The following is a 21,169-nucleotide window of genomic DNA, read 5'->3' as shown; positions in this document are numbered from 1 at the left end:
GCGCACCCCCTTCCAAATTTCCAGTTTTTCCTTTCTCAGAGTTTGTTTCTGTATAATCCATCTTGTCCACCCCCTGCATCCTTACCTACCCTCATTCTCCCTTACATTCCTTACCTGTCCAAGTCTCCTTCTATTGGTGAGTTTCCCACTCCCTTTCTGCTGTTCCTTTTGTTATGTCACATCCTGATCCGTTTTATGTTCTTGCTCCGCCAAGAGCCTCGACTTTGTATAAAAATTCTTTCCGTGTCCATCTCTCTGTCTCTTAGCAGAAGCTTCATTGTAACTTTTACCACTATGGCTGTGCTTGCCAGCTTCTGGAGCTGGAACAAGACAATGTTTGCATTTGCCTTGTGTCAACAGTTTTGAGTTGCCAACAGTCCAAGTCAGGCTGCTGATATAATTTTCTTGTAAAAATCACTCACCGAGCATTGCCCTCATGGATGGTGGTGGCGGTTATGGTTTGTGATAAGGACGTTACGAAACAGTGACCAAGTTAATTTTGTCCAGAACCCCAATGATGAACCAGTAAGCAAATGATGACCCCAAAGTATCACTGCATGTTTAAGCTTCACTCTTTATCAAATTTGCCTTATCCCTTTTCTTTTTGTTTTACACTCATTCGTCCATTCTCTTGTCTACCCACGAAGTAAACAACTAATGCATTAAGACAGGCTGACATTTACACGAGACGGAGGCATGCCTTGGTGCAAACGTGCACGTGCAATGCCCTCAGCTCCTAAAGCTACTTAACTTAATGGGCCGAAAACCTGATGATGGAGGGGAGTTCAGCAGATTATGCAGTCAATTAGTCCGAACTTGTCTGTCTGTAACCACTGGTGTTTTAGAAGATGGTAACATCACCATTGTTGAATTTGTGGGGGGGGGGGGGGGGGGGGGGGGAATGAAGGGCATAACTGAAAAATTGACAAAAAGCCCTGAAACTGTAACTTGTTCTGTAACTTATCATAATAAAGCCACATACCAAGTTTAATTTGAATATGTTAAAGGGTACAGGGAAAAAGTCTGAAAAACCACACGTGGGACGGATGGACAGAGAGAAAATCTATCGGCGCTGCGGTGAAACGGGTAGGGGACTAATAACAAGAAAAACTAGAACGGCACTCAGTAGAGAGCATACCTCCGCCAGGTGAACAGTTTACGTTTTGTATCCCAGAGTATTCTAGTAAATCACAATACAGAATCACGTTTAATCGAAATCATCCGTCCACAACTTTTTGAGATATCCTGCTATGTATCGTTTTTGGCCCCATCTCCCAATAGTGAAGAATCACTTAATAAAATTAAATACTCATATCCGAATCCATATTCAGATCTTCACCAAAATCGAATCAATTCGTCCTTGTCAGACACACATCCTCTCCACCAAGTTTCGTCCGAATCCGTCCACAACTTTTTGAGATATCCTGCTATGTATCGTTTTTGGCCCCATCTCCCAATAGTGAAGAATCACTTAAAAAATTAAATACTCATATCCGAATCCATATTCAGATCTTAACCAAAATCTAATCATTTCGTCCTCGTCACATACGCTACATCTCTGCCAAATTTCGTCCAAATCCGTCCACAACTTTTTGAGATATCGTGTTCACAAACGGACAAACAGACAGACAGGGGTGAAAACATAACCTCAATCCACCTTTGGTGTCGGAGGTTACAATGATGATAATTCGAAAAGTGAAAGTTTGACTGTGTGACACACACACACACACACACACACACACACACACACACACACACACACACACACACACACACACACACACACACACACACACACTCTTCAGCACTAAACCATCAAGTGGGATTCTTGCATGACCGAGTCACAATTCTTTTCGCCATGATGATTCGGGCAGCACGTACAAAGCAACCGTTTGCGAGTGCATTTGCCATTTCGTTTTCAACGACCTTGTGCAGCGCCGTCTCTCCCGTAGGTAGCAGCCCATGGTTTTCCTGGAATCAAATCTTTCTTTCCATCACTGTTCACATGTTTCAATCTCACAAACACTTCTCCTCCCAACTCTCATATCCGCTTCAAACAGTGTCTTGCCATTGCTACAACCGCCTTTCGAAATCCCTTCCCTCTTACTTCCCTTGATTCTGGGGTTATCGAGCACAAAATCTGAGCACTGACTGGCAGACCAAGACAAAATTAAATGAAGACACCAATATTCAAGTCCAAAAACCAATGGAACAGCAAGGACTAAACTCTTTCTAGAACCTTCTATGCATGCCCTGACTGTCGAGCGTTTGGTTGGCATGAAGTTTGGGAAATGGTGCCAGCTTTCGTTGGGATGCTAAGTGGGTGAGCACGACATGCAAACTGCTCTAGCAACATGCTGGGTTAACAGACATGTTGCCAGTTCCACGAACCTGCTGCACATTGCCTGGGAAGGCGGCGAGAGGAGACGGTTGGGAGTGGTTCACAATATTGCCAGCTGTCTCGCTATCTGGCATTAGCGGAAACTAAACGTGTTATCTCGAAGTGCATGCATTGCTGTGACTCCTGCGGTTTGTTTCTCTCTTCTCCCTCTCTTTCCACAGTCGACGGCAAATGAGGCTCGTTCGCCTGTGCTCAGGACTTGAACAAATGCAGAGACAATGATTGGAAAAAACCTCTAAATTGCTTTCTTCCATTCCAGTCCAGTTCGGTTGTTGCCAGTCACATCGGTGGGAATGGAGCAGCTGGAGTGCCAAGGTGAACGAAACCCCTAAGTCATTGCGGATGACCGGATAAGAATGTCTGTTATAACGCACATACAGCCAAGCATGAAGGGTATGGGACCATTTGCTATTTAAACTACCATATCTCACAAGCACAGACACATTGTATAAACAGAAAATCTTCGTGCTTCGACTTGTTTGATGTCACAACCATCTTGCGCGATCAAGCGGGTTCTACGCTTTCCCACACTAACTCGGCGCATCGTGTTACTGTTACCAGGTAGGAAACGTCACGTTTCGACCTTATCCAGGGCATTCTGCATTTCCGTTCACAAGCTAACTTGTGTGGCCAACACAAAACAAACGGAATAGCGAGATAACCTCAAAAGATAACCTGTCACCTGTGTCCTGGGGCAAGAACACCAGACAAGGTCTAATATATAATACAATATAATAACAAGTAAAAGAGCAATCAGAGATTGCAAACCCTCGCCAGGATGTATTTTCAGTGGTTTTTAAGGCTTTTGTGTTAAATCAAATATGGCGGCCGAACCACGTGACCGATGACGTCATCTTTTTTTTTTCTAAACTAATTTATTCCTAGGTTATGCTCAAGAAATTTCATCTTGATCGGATGAAGTTTTGTACTTGTCGAATTATGACGTCATAATGGAGGCACCTCTGACATCATCATTAATATATTTTATTCCCAATGGAGGGTTCTTTACAATGAGCCATGTTTCAATTTTTTCTGTTCAGTACTTTCAGAGATATAGAGGTACAAATTTTTTCGGTTTTTCAAAGATGGCGGCCGAACCACGTGACCCATGACGTCATCTTTTTTTTTTTCTCCACCACTTTATGCCGACATGACGCTCAAGAAATTTCATCTTGATCGGATGAAGTTTTGTACTTGTCGAATTATGACGTCATAATGGAGGCACCTCTGACATCATCATTAACATATTTTATTCCCAATGGAGGGTTCTTTACAATGAGCCATGTCTCAATTTTTTCTATTCAGCGCTTTCGGAGATATAGAGGTGCAAAGTTTTTCGGTTTTTCCAAGATGGTGGCCGAACCACGTGACCTATGACGTCATAATTATCATTAAAAAATTATACAGGTGGAGTTGCACCTATGGTGAAAATTTCCTGTCGATCGGACCAACGGTTGCAGAGAAAATCCTATTTATTCTGTGCGGACAAACAGACACAAACGGACTCAAATGCAATACCCTCTCCTCTGGCGAGGGTAACAAGGAGCTGAGAGAGAGAACGATACCAAAAATGCAATAAAACAATTATTGTCCCTTGACCAATGGGTAACGACGTGAATAGGTCATGAAGGTCTGACTCTGCCCGACACAAAACACGACATTTCATTGCACATGCCATTTGGATGCCCTGCCGTTGTGATTGTCTGGTTTGCAATGGACTTGGTGATTCAAACTTAGTTTCGAAGAAGAAAAACAGACGAGAATGGTTGGACAGGTTTCAAGTGGGAGGCAGGCATACAGGTACACGTACGCAGAAGTGCAGGTAAATAAAGAAGAGTGGGGTTAAGGCAAAGGTGGGGGGAAGAGGATGGGAGGAAGGGTGGGGTGGGGTGGGGTGGGGTGGGGTGGGGGGGGGAGGGGGGGGGAGGACAGCAAAAACGGGATAAGTAGATAAGTGGAAGCAGTGAAAGAGTGCTTTAGTGAGTTGAACACCACGAGGGTGAGTTCAAAGACCATGAGGATGAGGTCAAATACGGTATGGGTGAGTTCAAAGCAAAGACCGCGAGGGTGAGTTCATAGACCGCGAGGGTGAGTTCAAAGACCGTGAGGATGTGGTCAAAGACCGTGAGGGTACATGAGGTCAAAGAGCCCACAGATGAGTTCTAAGGACGAAAGAATGGAAAGGGCGAGTAGGATGCGGGTCAGCACAGAGTGCGAATCAGGATGCAGAGTGCGTGTCAGGGTGCAGAGTGCGTGTCAGGGGGCAGAGTGCGTGTCAGGGGGCAGAGTGCGTGTCAGGGGGCAGAGTGCGTGTCAGGGTGCAGAGTACGTGTCAGGGCGCAGAGTGCGTGCCAGGGCGCAGGGCCCGAGTCTGGGCGCATGGCGCGAGTCTGGGCGCAGGGCGCGAGTCTGGGCGCAGGGCGCGAGTCTGGGTGCAGGGCGCGGGTCTGGGCGCAGGGCGCGGGTCTGGGCGCAGGGCGCGGGTCTGGGCGCAGGGCGCGGGTCTGGGCGCAGGGCGCAGGTCTGGGCGTAGGGCGCGAGTCAGGGCATAGGGCGCGAGTCAGGGCGTAGGGCGCGAGTCAGGGCGTAGGGCGTGAGTCAGGTCGCGGAGAGCAAGTGAGGGCGCAGAGAGCAAGTTAGGGCGCAGAGAGCGAGTAGGGCATAGAGAGCAGGGCGAGTTAGAGAGTAGAGAGCAGGGCGAGTTAGGGAGTAGAGAGCGAGTTAGGGCGTGGAGAGCGAGTTAGGGCGTGGAGAGCGAGTTAGGGCGTAGAGAGCGAGTTAGGGGGAAGAGTACGAGTCAGGGCATAGGGCGTGAGTCAGGTCGCAAAGAGCAAGTTAGGGCGCAGAGAGCAAGTTAGGGCGCAGAGTGAGTAGGGCATAGAGAGCAGAGCGAGTTAGGGAGTAGAGAGCGAGTTAGGGCGTAGAGAGCGAGTCAGGGTGCAGAGTAAGAGTCAGGGCGCAGAGAGCGAGTCAGGGCGTAGAGAGCGAGTCAGGGCATAGAGAGCGAGTCAGGGCGTAGAGAGCGAGTCAGGGCGTAGAGAGCGAGTCAGGGCGCAGAGTGCGAGTCAGGGCGCAGAGTGCCGAGTCAGGGCGCAGAGTGCGAGTCAGGGCGCAGAGTGCGAGTCAGGGCGCAGAGTACGGGTCAGGGCGCAGAGTACGGGTCAGGGCGCAGAGTACGGGTCAGGGCGCAGAGTACGGGTCAGGGCGCAGAGTACGGGTCAGGGCGCAGAGTACGGGTCAGGGCGCAGAGTACGGGTCAGGGCGCAGAGTACGGGTCAGGGCGCAGAGTGCGAGTCAGGGCGCAGAGTGCGAGTCAGGGCGCAGAGTGCGAGTCAGGGCGCAGACTGCGAGTCAGGGCGCAGACTGCGAGTCAGGGCGCAGACTGCGAGTCAGGGCGCAGACTGCGAGTCAGGGCGCAGAGTGCGAGTCAGGGCGCAGAGTGCGAGTCAGGGCGCAGAGTGCGAGTCAGGGCGCAGAGTGCGAGTCAGGGCGCAGAGTGCGAGTCAGGCGCAGAGTGCGAGTCAGGGCGCAGAGTGCGAGTCAGGGCGCAGAGTGCGAGTCAGGGCGCAGAGTGCGAGTCAGGGCGCAGAGTGCGAGTCAGGGCGCAGAGTGCGAGTCAGGGCGCAGAGTGCGAGTCAGGGCGCAGAGTGCGAGTCAGGGCGCAGAGTGCGAGTCAGGGCACAGAGTGCGAGTCAAGGCACAGAGTGCGAGTCAGGGCACAGAGTGCGAGTCAGGGCACAGAGTGTGAGTAAGGGCGCAGAGTGGCGTAGTGTGCGTGTCATGGCGTGGTGTGCGTGTCATGGCGTGGTGTGCGTGTCATGGCGTGGTGTGCGTGTCATGGCGTGGTGTGCGTGTTACGGCGTGGTGTGCGTGTTACGGCGTGGTGTGCGTGTTACGGCGTGGTGTGCGTGTTATGGCGTGGTGTGCATTGGGAGTTAGGGATTGAAAGAGTAAGGTGACTGAGCACAAAGATTGAATGCAAAGAGTGAAAGTGCAGGTAAAAGTGCAAAGAGTGAGTGATTGAGTGAAAAGTGAGTGATTAAAAAGAGTAAGCGAGTGAAAAAGGCTTTCTGAATGGAGTGGGCATAAGATATGTTTATAAAGACAGCACTAAACACTTTTAGTTTTCACATTTGCTGAAGACTAAATCGGTAAATGAAAGGTAGTTTTCAAACTTTCTCCTCCAAGTCACTACTTGCCCAGAGCATTCATTGCTCGCTTGTTTAATGTTTGCCTTCCCTGCCGCACTCTCTCACTTTCGTCCAAGTTAAGACGAACTCACTGCTCACTCCGTGCACAACTCATTTTAACTTAACATAGAGAAGGACAAATGTCTTTTTACCAAGTGTCGCTCACTTTTCCCAGTTCCGTCAGGACACTCCTTCAGCGGAGTGGTGGTGCTCCTCTGCCTTCCCCACGCACCCTCCGTCCGCTCCCTCTCTCTTCCTTCTGCCTTCTGCTTCTTACTGGTGCCTGTCAACTTACGTCGGGCGGTGTATATTTCTCACGTCGCTTGTTGGTCATTTGGCTCTTCAATTACTCCTGCCATCGCCATCTAAAGGATAATAAAAACACAGTAAATAAGCAGAATTTTGAAGAGTAAGTGGTTAGAAAAAAAGTGGTTAGTACTATAAAGCGTCGCATATTACTCGGACTCGGACACGATTTATGAGACGGATTTATACGGAAACTGGCAGGAATGAATGATGAGAGGATGTTGGTTCGGCTGCCGTACTTGGGTCAAATCCAGATTCCGGCACTTCGAATTGCTGCAGGGTGCAGGTAACGTTATATATTATAATTATATGGCGGACCCCAATCAGGTAATACAACCGGATAACATGCACACAATAACTACACTTTAAAAGTCGATAAATAAACGGAACAATCATTCACGATCATAACCTAAATTCCCTGCCTCACCCTAAAGCTCAAGCAAGGAGGTAGAGAGAACAGGCAGTGCATGGTGAGGGGTAGTGAGGACAGGCAGTGCATGGTGAGGGGTAGTGAGGACAGGCAGTGCATGGTGAGGGGTAGTGAGGACAGGCAGTGCATGGTGAGGGGTAGTGAGGACAGGCAGTGCATGGTGAGGGGTAGTGAGGACAGGCAGTGCATGGTGAGGGGTAGTGAGGACAGGCAGTGCATGGTGAGGGGTAGTGAGGACAGGCAGTGCATGGTGAGGGGTAGTGAGGACAGGCAGTGCATGGTGAGGGGTAGTGAGGACAGGCAGTGCATGGTGAGGTGGTAGTGAGGACAGGCAGTGCATGGTGAGGGGTAGTGAGGACAGGCAGTGCATGGTGATGTGGTAGTGAGGACAGGCAGTGCATGGGGAGTGGGTAGTAAGGGCACACAGTGTATGGTGAGGGGTAGTGAGGACAGGCAGTGTATGGTGAGCGGGTAGGGAGGGCAGAAAGTGCATGGTGAGGTGGTAGTGAGGACAGGCAGTGCATGGGGAGTGGGTAGTAAGGGCACACCGTGTATGGTGAGGGGTAGTGAGGACAGGCAGTGTATGGTGAGCGGATAGGGAGGGCAGAAAGTGCATGGTGAGGTGGTAGTGAGGACAAGCAGTGCATGGGGAGTGGGTAGTAAGGGCACACCGTGTATGGTGAGGGGTAGTGAGGACAGGCAGTGTATGGTGAGCGGGTAGGGAGGGCAGAAAGTGCATGGTGAGGTGGTAGTGAGGACAGGCAGTGCATGGGGAGTGGGTAGTAAGGGCACACCGTGTATGGTGAGGGGTAGTGAGGACAAGCAGTGTATGGTGAGCGGGTAGGGAGGGCAGAAAGTGTATGGTGAGGGGTAGTGAGGACAAGCAGTGTATGGTGAGCGGGTAGGGAGGGCAGAAAGTGCATGGTGAGGGGATTGTGAGTGCAGGCAGTGGTGAGGAGGTAGTGCATGTAGGCAATGTTGAGCAGATAGCGAGGTCAGGCAGTGGTGAGGGAGTTTGGCGAATACAGGGGGAATGACACACAGGTAGGGTAAGGTAGATGACAGAGAGGGAAGTGATCATATTCAAAATAGTCGAGATACATTCATGGATTGGGTAAAAGATGAGCCGATGCAGTTTAATATAAAGGAATATAAGGACCGTGGGTACTGAAGCTCACCTGGATCAGGAGCAACAGCCACTCAACCTCCCCCCCCCCCCCCCCCCCACAGACCCTCTTCGACCTCAATACTTTGGTACATCACAGGTGAAGGTTGTGTTCAAGTTTCATGGGAATCGTGTGTGTAGTTCTATTTTGTGGGGTCAAACCTGGACCCATTTAGACCCCTGATAGACCTACTTAGACCCCGATGTTTTAATGCCGTGAACAAACTTGAGTTGCCACATGCCAAATATCATTTGTGCTAAGTTTGGTCACAATCCCATCAGCAGTTTCGGCGAAGAAGTTTCAAGTAGTTATGGACTGACGTTTACGGATTTGGGGGCTGTTATCGATTTGGAGGTAGTGGGGGGCTGTTATCGATTTGGAGGTAGTGGGGGGCTCAGCTATGAGGAGCGGGTGAAGGAGACGGGGCTTTATCTATCTATAATTCCAGTAATCTCTGTGTGTCTGTGTGTCTGTGTGTCTGTGTGTCTGTGTGTTTGTCTGTGACCGCTGTTTCTCGACAACCACGGGTCCGATATACTTTAAACTTGCCAGGTATATTGCTGGGGACCCGAGGATGTGCCTTTTCAAGGTTTGAAATTAATCGGACAAGTACTTACCGAGCTATGGCGATTTAGCCGTTCGCCGTTCGCTTTGGCGTTGCGAATGGACCAAACCATTGCATGTAAATAGAGGGGGGGGTTCTGTGGTCGTTGCGAATGGACCAAACCATTCATGTAAATAGAGGGGGGGGGGGGTTCTGTGGTCGTTGCGAATGGACCAAACCATTTGATGTAAATAGAGGGGGGGGATTGTCACCGTACTCGCAAGCCGTTCGCTCTGCCTTTGGCTTTGCGAATGGACCAAACCATTCCATGTAAATAGAGGGGGGGGATATAATTTTAGATATATATATAGTACGGGCATGCCCTAGTACATAAAAAAGGAGGTGATTACGAGGGGATATGTTCGAGTAAGATAAATAAGGGAATAAACAAAATAAGTGCAGAAGAATTATTCAGCAGGATAGACAGTGATAGGACCAGGGGCGAAGTAGCTTTAGTGTAAAGAAGACGAGAGTTAAGACGGGAGTAAAGTAGGGTCTTTCACTCAGAGGTGTTACCTCCGCCACCAAAGGTGGATGGAGGTTATGTTTTCACCCTTGTCTGTCGGTTTGTCTGCTTGTTTGTGAACAAAATATCAACAAAGTCGTGGACGGATTCGGACGAAATTTGGCAGAGAGGTAGTGGATGTGACAAGGACGACATGATTAGATTTTGGTGAAGATCCGGATTCGGATCCGGATAGTAGAATTTCTTAAGTGATTCTTCACCATTGGGAGATGGGACCAAAAACGTTGCATAGCAGGATATCTCTAAAAGTTGTGGACGGATTTGGACGAAACTTGGTGGACAGGTTGTGTGTGTGACAAGGACAATTCGATTCGATTTTGGTGAAGATCTGAATATGGATTCGTATATGACAATTATTTAATTTTTAAAGTGATTCTTCATCATAGGGAGATAGGGCCAAAAACGATACATAGCAGGATTTCTCAAAAAGTTGTGGACGGATTTGGACGAAACTTGGTGGACAGGTTGTGTGTGTGACAAGGACAATTCGATTCGATTTTGGTGAAGATCTGAATATGGATTCGGATATGACAATTATTTAATTTTTAAAGTGATTCTTCATTATTGGGAGACAGGGCCAAAACGATACATAGCGGGATATCTCAAAAAGTTATGGATGGATTTGGACGAAACCTGGTGGACAGGATGTGTGTGTGACAAGGACAATTCGATTCGATTTTGGTGAAGATCTGAATATGGATTCGTATATGAGAATTATTTAATTATTTAAGTGATTCTTCACCATTGGGAGATAGGGCCAAAAACGATACATAGCAGGATTTCTCAAAAAGTTATGGATGGATTTGGACGACACTTGTTGGACAGGTTTGATATGTGACAAGGAAGAATCGCATCAATTTTGATGAAGATCCGGATCCGGATCCAGGTCCAGGTAGTAGAATTTTCAAAGTGATTCTTCACCATTGAGTGATATGGCCAACCATGCGGAGGTATGCTCTCTACTGAGTGCCCTTCTAGTTAATGGATGGAATGGTCTCCCTGGAAAGGTAATATCAGCAGAAACCATAGATAGATTTAAACTGGAATAAGATACAGTTGGTACCTCAAAGTATGAGAGATAGAAGGGAACAGAGTTATTGGCAGGACTCAAAAGAAGCTCGAGTATGGATGTGTGATTGTGTAATCTGTGTTGAGTATGATAAATATGAGAGGGTCTCGTCGAAGGATAGTGTGTTTATCGTGTTGTGCATTCTTCACCCTAAAACTGCCTTCGCTCACTCCTCCACCAAAAAAAAGCATAAAACCAAGAATGGCACTCGGTGGAGCACATACCTCCCTTAGACTGAACAGTTTATGTTTTGTATTCCACTAGTAGACTGCACATGCTTCTGGACCTGGACCTGAACCAAAATCGAATCGGCTAGTTCTTGCCAACTAACCAACCCATCCACCATTTTTGAGATATCGTGCTCTATACAGTGTCTTCAGAAAGTATTCATACCCCTTGACATTTTTCACATTTTGTTGAGTTACAGCCTGAATTTAAAATGGATTAAATTGAAATTTTTAATTGTCACTGATCTACACATAATACTGCATAATGTCAAGGTGGAATTAATTTTTTTGGCTTTTTTTTTTTTACAAAAAAAAATAAATTCTAAGCTGAAATGTCTTGAGTCAATAAGTATTCACCCGCTTTGCTATAACACTCCAAAATTGAGCTCGGGTGCATCCAATTTCCTTTGATCATCCTTGAGATGTCTCTACAATCAGATTGGAGTCCACCTGTGGCCAATTAAATTGATTGGACATGACTTAGAAAGAAACACACCTTTCTACATAAGATCCCACATTTGACAGTGCATGTCGGAGCAGAAACTCGACCATGAAACTGTCTGTAGAACTCCAAGATAGAATTAGTAGGGTCAATATACGAAAAAAACTCACCTAACCCCCAAAAAATTGATACAAAAGGTTTTTCAATGGATTCTGGTACCATTGGGCATGCTAAATAACATACTAAAAATCTAGTAACATCTGACTTCCGGAAAGGGGTCATTTTCAAGATGGCGTCCAAGATGGCCGCCGGGAGCTTAAAATGGCCATATCTCAATTATTATTCAACCTAGAAAGGTGGTTTTGGTGTCTAACCCTAGGTTTTAGGGCCCAAGAAATCCAATTGAATCAATAAAATTACCATCAGTTAATTATTTATTGACAAGTCCAAGATGGCATCCCAAGGTGACATCCTGATCCACTAAAATGGCTCTATCGAATAGTAGTCAACCTAGAGAGATTTTTTCAGTGTGTATACCTAGGTTTAAGGCACCCAGGACATCATCAAAATTACTTAAATAAGCACAAAGTAATCAGGTAATCCAGTAAGCCAGGTTTACCAGCCCATTAGGCATTTGTTGTCTCATACAGTTAGTCGCTATTCATCGTCATCCTCCGACTCCTCTGGAAGAAACTTGTTATGTGGATTGTCACATTCTTCAAGTTGGCACGGTCCACAGGCAGTAGTACATGGTAGTCCATATCGTCTACAAGAGCAGCGGAGTGTCTTGCAGGCAGTGGAGCAGTTACAATGAATGACTTTCAAGAGACTGTCTGGAGCATTACAAGTGTACATTTGTTTTGGAAATGTCTAAAAAATATGGATTTTGTTTATGCATACATGTACCAAATAATATACTTATTCCTTTTGAGATGAAAATAAATTGTTTGTCAGATTTTTCATTCCCCCCCCCCACCCCCCCCCTCCCCAATATAAAATAGTCTGTCCCTTGCCATAACCTCTCAAGCTTTGTGCAAACCTTTGTCTGTAATTATCACTGAATACTGTGGACTGGAGTCACAGGTGGCAGTGGTGTAGACACATTACACTCTTATCTCCAATCTGAAACACACACTTGGTTCATTAGCTGGTGAGTCGGAGGATGTGGAAATCTGTGGAAAGACGTGAAGATTGCTGCTCACCGACGTTCCCCATACAACTTGACAGAGCTTGAGCAAATTTGAATGAGAGAAACTCCCCAAATCCAGATGTGCAATGTTGATATCTGATGTTCCTGTACGACAAAAATTAACTAATTCGGGCATAAATAAGGAGCAAAATTAACAATTTTCAACATGATTTACGGATAAAATAAGCCACCGAATCTTTTAAATATGGTCAGAATTAGTTTCCTCGACATAAATAAACCCTAAGATGTAAAAAAAAAATCGAGCAGGACTCAGATTCAGACTTGCACTCAGAATGCCTATTACTTGGACTCGGGACTGTGACTCAGACCAGGTGGATTCGACTCTGGCATTGATGACGAGCCCACCGAAGCCGGCTCTTTTCCAATCTCTGTCATGGTCATCCTCACATCGATCTCTTACCTCAGTTTGTTCATCCATCTCTATACACCCTCTCCACTCTTGCTGTCCTCCTGACCCAGTTGTTTTCATTAATATATATATATATATATATACATATATACATATATATATATGTAAATATATATATATATGTATATGTATATATATATATATGTATATATATATATATATATATATATATATATATATATATATATATATATATATATATATATATATACATACATACATACATACATACATACATACATACAGTCACGTGAAAAAGTAAGTACACCCCATGTAAAGTTTTGTCTTTTTCAACATATTTCAACAAACAGATATTTCATCTTCATTTCAACAATATTGATAGATAAAGGTGATATAATATAACAAATATCATGAAACATTTACATTTTGTAGTCCATTGTATAATTTAAATAAACATAAATGCAAATTTCGCATGTGGAAAAAGTAAGTACACCCTTGGCTCTAATAGGTGGTATTGCCCCCTTTGGCAGAAACAACCTCAAGTAGGCGTTTCTTATAACTGTCTACCAGTCTCTGACATCGACTGGGAGAAATTTTTGCCCACTCCTCCATGCAGAATTCTTTCAGCTGTGCGATGTTTGAGGGGTTTCTTGCATGCACAGCTCGTTTCAAATCCCCCCACAACATCTCGATGGGATTTATATCCCGGCTTTGACTTGGCCATTCCAGAACCCTCCATTTCTTTCTTTTCAGCCAATTCCTTGGTAGATTTACTGGTATGTTTAGGGTCATTGTCATGTTGCAAGGTCCACCTTCGGTTGAGCTTCAACTTTCTGACAGATGGCCTCACATTATCCTCCAGCACCCTCTGGTACAATGAAGAATTCATAGTGGATTCTATGATGGTGAGCTGCCCAGGCCCTGATGCAGCAAAGCTGCCCCAAACCATAATATTTCCACCACCATGCTTTACAGTTGGTATCAGGTTCTTGTGGTCAAATGCTGTCTTTGGTTTTCGCCAAACATGTCTTCTGGTACTGTGGCCAAATAGCTCTACCTTTGACTCATCTGTCCAGAGCACATTGTTCCAGAAGTGCTGGTCTTTGCCAAGGTGTTCATTGGCAAACTTTAGTCTTGCCGTGATGTTCTTTCTGGACAGCAATGGTTTCCTCCTGGCACACCTCCCATGTAGATCAAATTTGTGCAGCCTCTTTCTAATGGTAGACTCGTGCACTTTGACATCAACAGTGGCTAGAGCTATCTGTAGGTCCCGTGATGACATTCTGGGGTTCTTAGAGACTTCTTTCAGCATATTGCGGTCTGCTCTCAGGCTGAACTTGCTGGGGCGGCCTGGCCTGAACAAGTTGGCAGTTTATTTGGAATCTTCTCCACTTGTAGATGATCTTGCGGACAGTCGAATGATTGATTTCAAATTGTTTAGAGATCTTTTTAAATCCCTTCCCAGACTCGTAGGCATCGAGAACCTTCTTTCTGAAGGCCTCAGATAGCTCTTTTGATCTCGGCATGGTGACGCCGCACACTTCAACAACAAAGAGCAAACCAAACTAAATGTCTGAGGTTTAAATAAGACAGGTTCCTCCAAGATCCTCTCCAACGATGTTCTAATTATTTGCACCTGAGCTCATGCACCTGATTCTAATTTTAGGTATTTGAAGTAGTGATAGTGATAAATGTAGGGGTGTACTTACTTTTTCCACATGCGAAATTTGCATTTATGTTTATTTAAATTATACAATGGACTACAAAATGTAAATGTTTCATGATATTTGTTATATTATATTACCTTTATCTATCAATATTGTTGAAATGAAGATCAAATAGCTGTAGGTTGAAATATGTTGAAAAAGTCAAAACTTTACATAGGGTGTACTTACTTTTTCACGTGATTGTGTATATATATATATATATATATATATATATATATATATATATATATATATATATATATATATATATATATATATATATATATATATATATATATATATATATATAAATATATATATATATATATATATATATATATATATATATATATATATATATGACGAGAATAGAACCATGTTCCACACCTTGAGTTCAAGAGATAACAAGATTTAATGATGAACCAATATCACAGCGCTGTGGAGGGTGTAAGAGTCATACCATTCACAGACGAACAGCATGGCCACATACACTCCTGAGTTCCTTACAGAAAGAACTTCCTTATATACTTGCAGAGTGTGATAAAAATCTCCGCTAATTTTGGCAAGTTTCAGCAGTATAATACACAATGGGGGAAACGTTGACCAGTACCCCCACCCTTGTCCTATCTTATTTGGCATGAGCATAGGGCAAGATGCGGGAGGGAGAAAGAGCACCGTGACATTCTCAAAACGTATCTTCCATGTTGGCTTTTGGTCAAGGACAGACAGACGCGTTTTTACTAGGGGGTCTAACGGAGCAAGCGGTTTCACTATCTTTCTACATTTTTTGGCACAGTTGGACAATAAAACATAGTTCAAAACAAGAGGGAACATAGTAAGCTTAATCCTTTTCACAAAGCAACCATTATTAAATGCAAACCACAATTACATAAGGCACAATAAAAGGCATGATCTCGACATTCCCCCATTTGGTCTCTACGAGACTACGTATCACAGAGACCAGGCCACATCGGCTTTATTTGCAAAGCAAAAGAGAATAGTGTTATATGTGGCCACATCGGGCTTTATTGAGTGTTGTATGTGTGTCCTCCAAGGGCATGCCACGCACATAAAGTACCTTGCATGCATGTTTGAAAGGTGTCATGTTGTGCGTGTTTGGAACATGAAGGCTCAGAACATGAAAGTCCATTAACGTTTCGGATCCACAACGAAGGCATCTGGTCCAGATGAGGTTCTGCTCCGCCAGGGGGCCAGCAACCTCCCCTGCGGAACTTGCTCCCCCCACCCTTTGCAGATGCGGTCCTTGCAGATCTTCGAAGTTAATCAACGATCATGCCCATGAGATCTCTCACGTGCTGCTGTTCTGGGGAATACATAATGTTGTCAGTATCTTGTGTCTCATGTTCCTGGTCAGGGTACAGAGCGTTAAAATCCGAATCACTTGAAGCAAAGAGATTCGAAACATTTGAAGCAAAGAGAGGGACTTCCTTTATGTCAAAGTCTCCCATGGACGCCTGGTCGGCTTGCGGGTCTAGGATATCCATGTCGGGTCCCTCGACTGCCAGACCCAGCGTCGCAATCAGATCCATAGTTGGGTCGGAAGGGGGTGTACAGCTGTGAGCTTGTAATACATAAGAGGCGTTAGCCAGTACACGCAAGGGGTTTACCACACAAGTATCACAGTCATCACAAACATCAATACAGGCATCAGCCAGTTCCCACAAGGGATTTTCAACACAAGTATCACAGTCATCACAAAAATCAATACAATCTTCTGAAGCGCTGGTCACATCTGCCTTGTTGTAGGACCCATTCAGGTCGACGGCCTCTGTGGTCAAGATCATGGTCTTCCGACGGCGGTTTCTTCATCGTCCATCCTGAAAAATACTTTCTTACACACACCATGATCAAATTCCTATCCCCCCGTCCCACCAATTGGCATTTAGTTACCTTATCTCTCAGATGGTTGGCTTATTCATAGCCGCATTTCCTGTGTCGTGTCTGGAAATTCAAATGCCATATTTACTTTCACCAATTTCCGAAAATACCTTCCTTTTAATCATCTTCCCTACATCTAATAATACATGATTTACCAACCATTTCCCCCCCAACCATAATCGGTCAATGGAAATAATCGGTATTCTCCCCTTCAAAATTTCACTGTTATCCTATCAATACCTGGACATTTTTTCCCTTCTTTCCTAGATACGCGAATTTCACACCAGTATATACCCACTGGAAAAATTATCTGAAAAATAACGAAATCGTCTCCAAGTTCTCTAGCTAATCTCCATCCGCAATCACCAACTTTACCCTCCTATGCATTTTGCCTTAGGTTTTAGAACCTAGAGTCTACCAAAACAACAACTAGCCTCCCAAAGCCATTTCCCTGCAAGAGCGGAGGTTAGCCTTGCGGTCCACATGACAATCTTCTTCATTTTGCTCTATCACCTCCCTTTGAGCAATAATTCAATTGATGTGATTCCCACGTACCTGGTGGAGTTCTGTTCACCTGGTCTGCAGAGCCGTGATCCAATCTTCACCAGCCCCAATCACCTCCTCGATTGGGGTCATTCTGCATGTAGCAATCTAACACAACGTTTTTAAACTTTACATTCATTGGTCCCCCCAGTGCAAGCCAACCCCTTGTATCACCTTCTTATCACAAAAACAACAGTCCATAACTAACCACTTTCCTTTATTTCCTGTCTTTTCCATTAACTTTTTACAACCTTTTCCTCTACTTCCTCAACAATTCCTGCAGTCACCTGTCATTGACAAATAATCCATCTGAGTCGACTTTCCAATCCAATCATCTTTGCACTTTCCACGACCTTCTTCACACTTCCTCCCAAACCTTTCCTTCAGACACAACCCACATGAGTTATGAATACAATTTCCCCTTTCAGGCGCATGTCTAGCCACTCACAAAGTGTCCACAAGACAATGTCACCATATTTCACACCTCAGCTCTCGAGACCACCCAGGGGTCCCTTGAGAGATGCATCCTAATGTTAATCAGCTCTCGAGAGCTCAATTTTGAACAGGGGTAAAACCAGCAATACTCAATTCTGCCAAGCAAGAGGCCAGAGCAGTATCACTCCCTCTTCCCTCTGCCCACCATAACTGGCAGACAGACAATGGCGAGCCACAAGCCCCAACCCTACAAGGCTCCAGCTCCCATCCAAAGGACACAAACTCCCTCAGATTGGCATAATCTCTTTGCCAGCTTATGTACGAACCAAGATTGCAAACAAATAGTTTTCCAAACAAAACTCAGTTGTCACCCTATTGCACCATATTGGCAGAATTCACTTCAGCTCTCTACCACTCTTGTGTCGAGTGGTGCCCCAAAATGACATTGCACGAACCCTTTCAATACCCGTCTAAACCTACTGCCATTTAACGACGCTTCCCAGATGACGGTTCCCCATACACTATTCTGGCACAAAATTGTTGCATCCCACAGATGCCACGATTATTTGAACAAACTCATTTTCCTAATCCACCTTTTCAATTTTCATTTCAATTTAAAGTTAATCCAATGTCCTCTAATAACTCTCTTAGCATCCCATGCACCTGTTGCAGACACCTGTTTTAGCTTCTGGCCCAATAGCTGCCCAATAAACAAATAATAAAAAGAAAATAACCTGATCTATTTATTGAAATAGACCTAATTCTCATGTTGGTCAATTTTTTCACCCACTGTGACTCTCGCGTCAATCCTGCCATTCCCAACCACATTTCCAGCGAGGATGACGTCACTATTTCACACCTTTCCTCCCTTGAACAGCGGGAGTCCCCCAAGAGATGCATTCCGATGTAAATCACTTCAAAGTGCCTAATTGGCCCTCTCTGGAATCGCACCTGTAACGTTACCGGCACCGCCCTTTCTTGGTTCAAATCTTACCTCTAACAGACACAAATCCACTGCTCAACTCTATCCTGACGGACTGCATCACTGAAATAAATCCTGGCTTCAAATCAACTTTCTCAAACTTAACTATGATAAATCTGAAATAATCGCATCATCTTCCTTCGAACTCAGAGCACACCAACACAGTATACATTAAACATTGGATTCATATTTCCACAGACCTCCACCACTCTGTTAAATTCTAAACATGCCCAATGGGCAATCCCCTCTGCTCAGGGCTGCAAAATGCTGGATTCTAACCTTCCCAAACACAGCTCTTGTCCGCCAGGCTGCAAATTCAAAGCATTTTCAGTCCCCCTTTTTCCCATACACTAGCCAGTGTAAGTCAGCCAAACATAAACAAAGAGGTTCCAGCGAGCTGTGACCTCCATAACTCTAAACAACTCCACTGGCACTTTTTAAAACAAACTTTCCCAGTCACTTACTAAAATAAAGTGCAGCTCTTGTCCGTAGATATACGTTAACCAAGATTACATGAGACTTGACAACAATAGTACTGCCCCGTGGAGCAAGGCATCAGAGACAACTCCCCTCCACCTTGACTTACCCCAGGTAGAATTTGGCTACCTACAGAGAAAGTACCTGCACAACACATTTACAAACCAATTCGTCCCCTCGTATTAGGGGACATCACAAATGTTCCACCACAATTCACAGCAGGTGACCACCCACCTGCCTTCTGTCGAAGTCCAGTTCAATTTTCTGAGTTTCCATTCACAGACAGACAGACAGACGAACCCCCAACGTACTAACAGGATGGTCTCACAGAGGCCATTCCATTCAAATCTGTAGGCTGCCACGATTCCTCCCGCCAGGACACACCATCATAGTCACCATAGTCACACGACATGTCAGCAGACACAGTGAATGACATTCGACACCATAACAGACACCGCAGACACTGCTTCTCCTTGATCCATATCTGCAGACGCAGTCAGACACACCCAGTCGGACAGACAGACTGGCTCCTCATTACAACTGCAAACATCCGAAATGACAACAGCTAACACCAAATATTTATTGTCCCCCTTTCAGGGAAGTCAAATCAACCACCATTAAAGCACAAAACAGAAAACGACCATATACTCAGAGTATATACCATATACTCAGAGTGAGACCCGAAAATCAAGCAGACAGACCGACAATCGAACCTGTCTTTCGACACTGCCGAACGACAAGTCTGCAGACACTGAGGGAGTGACTTTCGACCCCCAGTAAACACCGCGGACACCGCTTTGGTCCGCACCTGCAACTCCATCACGCGCCTCCAACTTCTTTTTCGGCGCATCGATCAACACAAATGTACCGACGCATCTTATATTCTACACATTGCTATCCAACCTTTCGCCACAGTCCCATCACAAACAATGTATCTCTCGCGGCATGCATGGCAGGAATCACACTCGCATTGCACCAACATGGAATTCGAGCACATTCCATAACTGCGAAAATATTGTGCTGGACAAGACATTATTATCATCGACTTGCGCTTTCACACGCATGGCAAAGTCCACGGATGTACAAAGTCGAAGTGCCCTCTCCCTTAATTGATCCACACTGCACCTCGGCACACATCCTCAGATAATTAAATACATGTTTTAATCCAAGCGTGCATCCTCGCACCCGCTCCACCATCACCACACACATACCCCGCATCACATAGGAGTATCAATGAGCCGGACAGCAAATGCCATATGTCTTCGTTCCAAATCGAGGGCAAATTTTCACAATGGCAAACAATTAATATATTGTCCACATTCATCTTGGTCACCCCAACCCATCCTGGCTCTCCCCAAGAGCTCCGTGTCCGGACAGACAGACAGATAAACAGACCGGGTGAAACCATAACCATCCATCCTTCCGATTGGACTCAGCACACATGCCGCCCGCTCACCAGTCATGTACGCTCAGCACCCATAAATGGCACACGCCAGCATCGCATGTCATTCTTGCCTTCATTCAACGCATTCTGCCATCCCAAGTCGGCCAAATACAAGCCCCGGCCATGCCGTTGAATAAACACCCAGTCGGTTGACAGCCTATCATTTTTGACTTTTACTCCCATTCTCCCTTGCTACATCTGGAGAGCCGTTAATGTGGGGATGTAATTGAACACTTGTTTTAAAGCCCTGTCTACACATGCTCTCCATAACATACTCATTATTCCCTGCCAATTTTCCCCAACAGACTGAGTCCCACATGGCATCTCAAAATCTAAACTGATACCTTTTATTTCTTCCTAAATGTACTCAATTAATTTTTCACCTTCACAACATATAAATGAACATATGTCACCCACAGGGTGAACCGTATCTTGCCAAAATGTGAAAATTCCGTTTTTTCGTCATGACGTCATCAAATGACGTCATAGCGTCAAACTGTTTACAGATCTGGGAAGCACTCATCAAGGGCATTCATATGAGGTATTACTCGATATGGTACCTACGATTTCAAAATTTGACCTTGGGGTCAATAATTTTCGACCTCCAGCGCGACCTTGACCTTTGACCTTGACCTTCAAAATTTTGTGTGCTGAAGGGTATCTCTATAGGACTCTGATATGCGAAGTTACAGGAGTTTCCAATAATAACTGTGGTCTACAGAGTGATCTAAACGTGAAAAAA

The 21,169-nt window shown here is 45.3% G+C and overlaps 1 protein-coding gene and 1 long non-coding RNA gene across 3 annotated transcripts in view; one reads left to right on the top strand and one right to left on the bottom strand.

Annotated features, from left to right (window-relative positions):
- The window catches only part of TNFAIP8 (TNF alpha induced protein 8), a 46,152-nt gene extending 39,269 nt beyond the window's left edge, over positions 1 to 6,883 (bottom strand). The window contains exon 1 of one of the 2 annotated variants that reach the window (XM_068126938.2): positions 6,744 to 6,883. The gene's annotated coding sequence lies outside the window, so the exon portion shown is untranslated. The remainder of the gene's footprint in view (positions 1 to 6,743) is intronic. The other variant, XM_068126939.2, reaches the window with a different exon arrangement.
- Positions 6,884 to 7,051: 168 nt separating this feature from the next.
- The window catches only part of LOC137434184 (uncharacterized), an 85,183-nt gene continuing 71,065 nt past the window's right edge, over positions 7,052 to 21,169 (top strand). The window contains exon 1 of the long non-coding RNA XR_010985809.2: positions 7,052 to 7,183. This is a non-coding gene — a long non-coding RNA (uncharacterized LOC137434184). The remainder of the gene's footprint in view (positions 7,184 to 21,169) is intronic.

This window comes from Myxine glutinosa, chromosome 10, assembly GCF_964187855.1.
Source record: "Myxine glutinosa chromosome 10, kmMyxGlut1.1, whole genome shotgun sequence".
Taxonomy (NCBI): domain Eukaryota; kingdom Metazoa; phylum Chordata; class Myxini; order Myxiniformes; family Myxinidae; genus Myxine; species Myxine glutinosa.
This window is presented reverse-complemented; position numbering and strand designations above follow the sequence as displayed.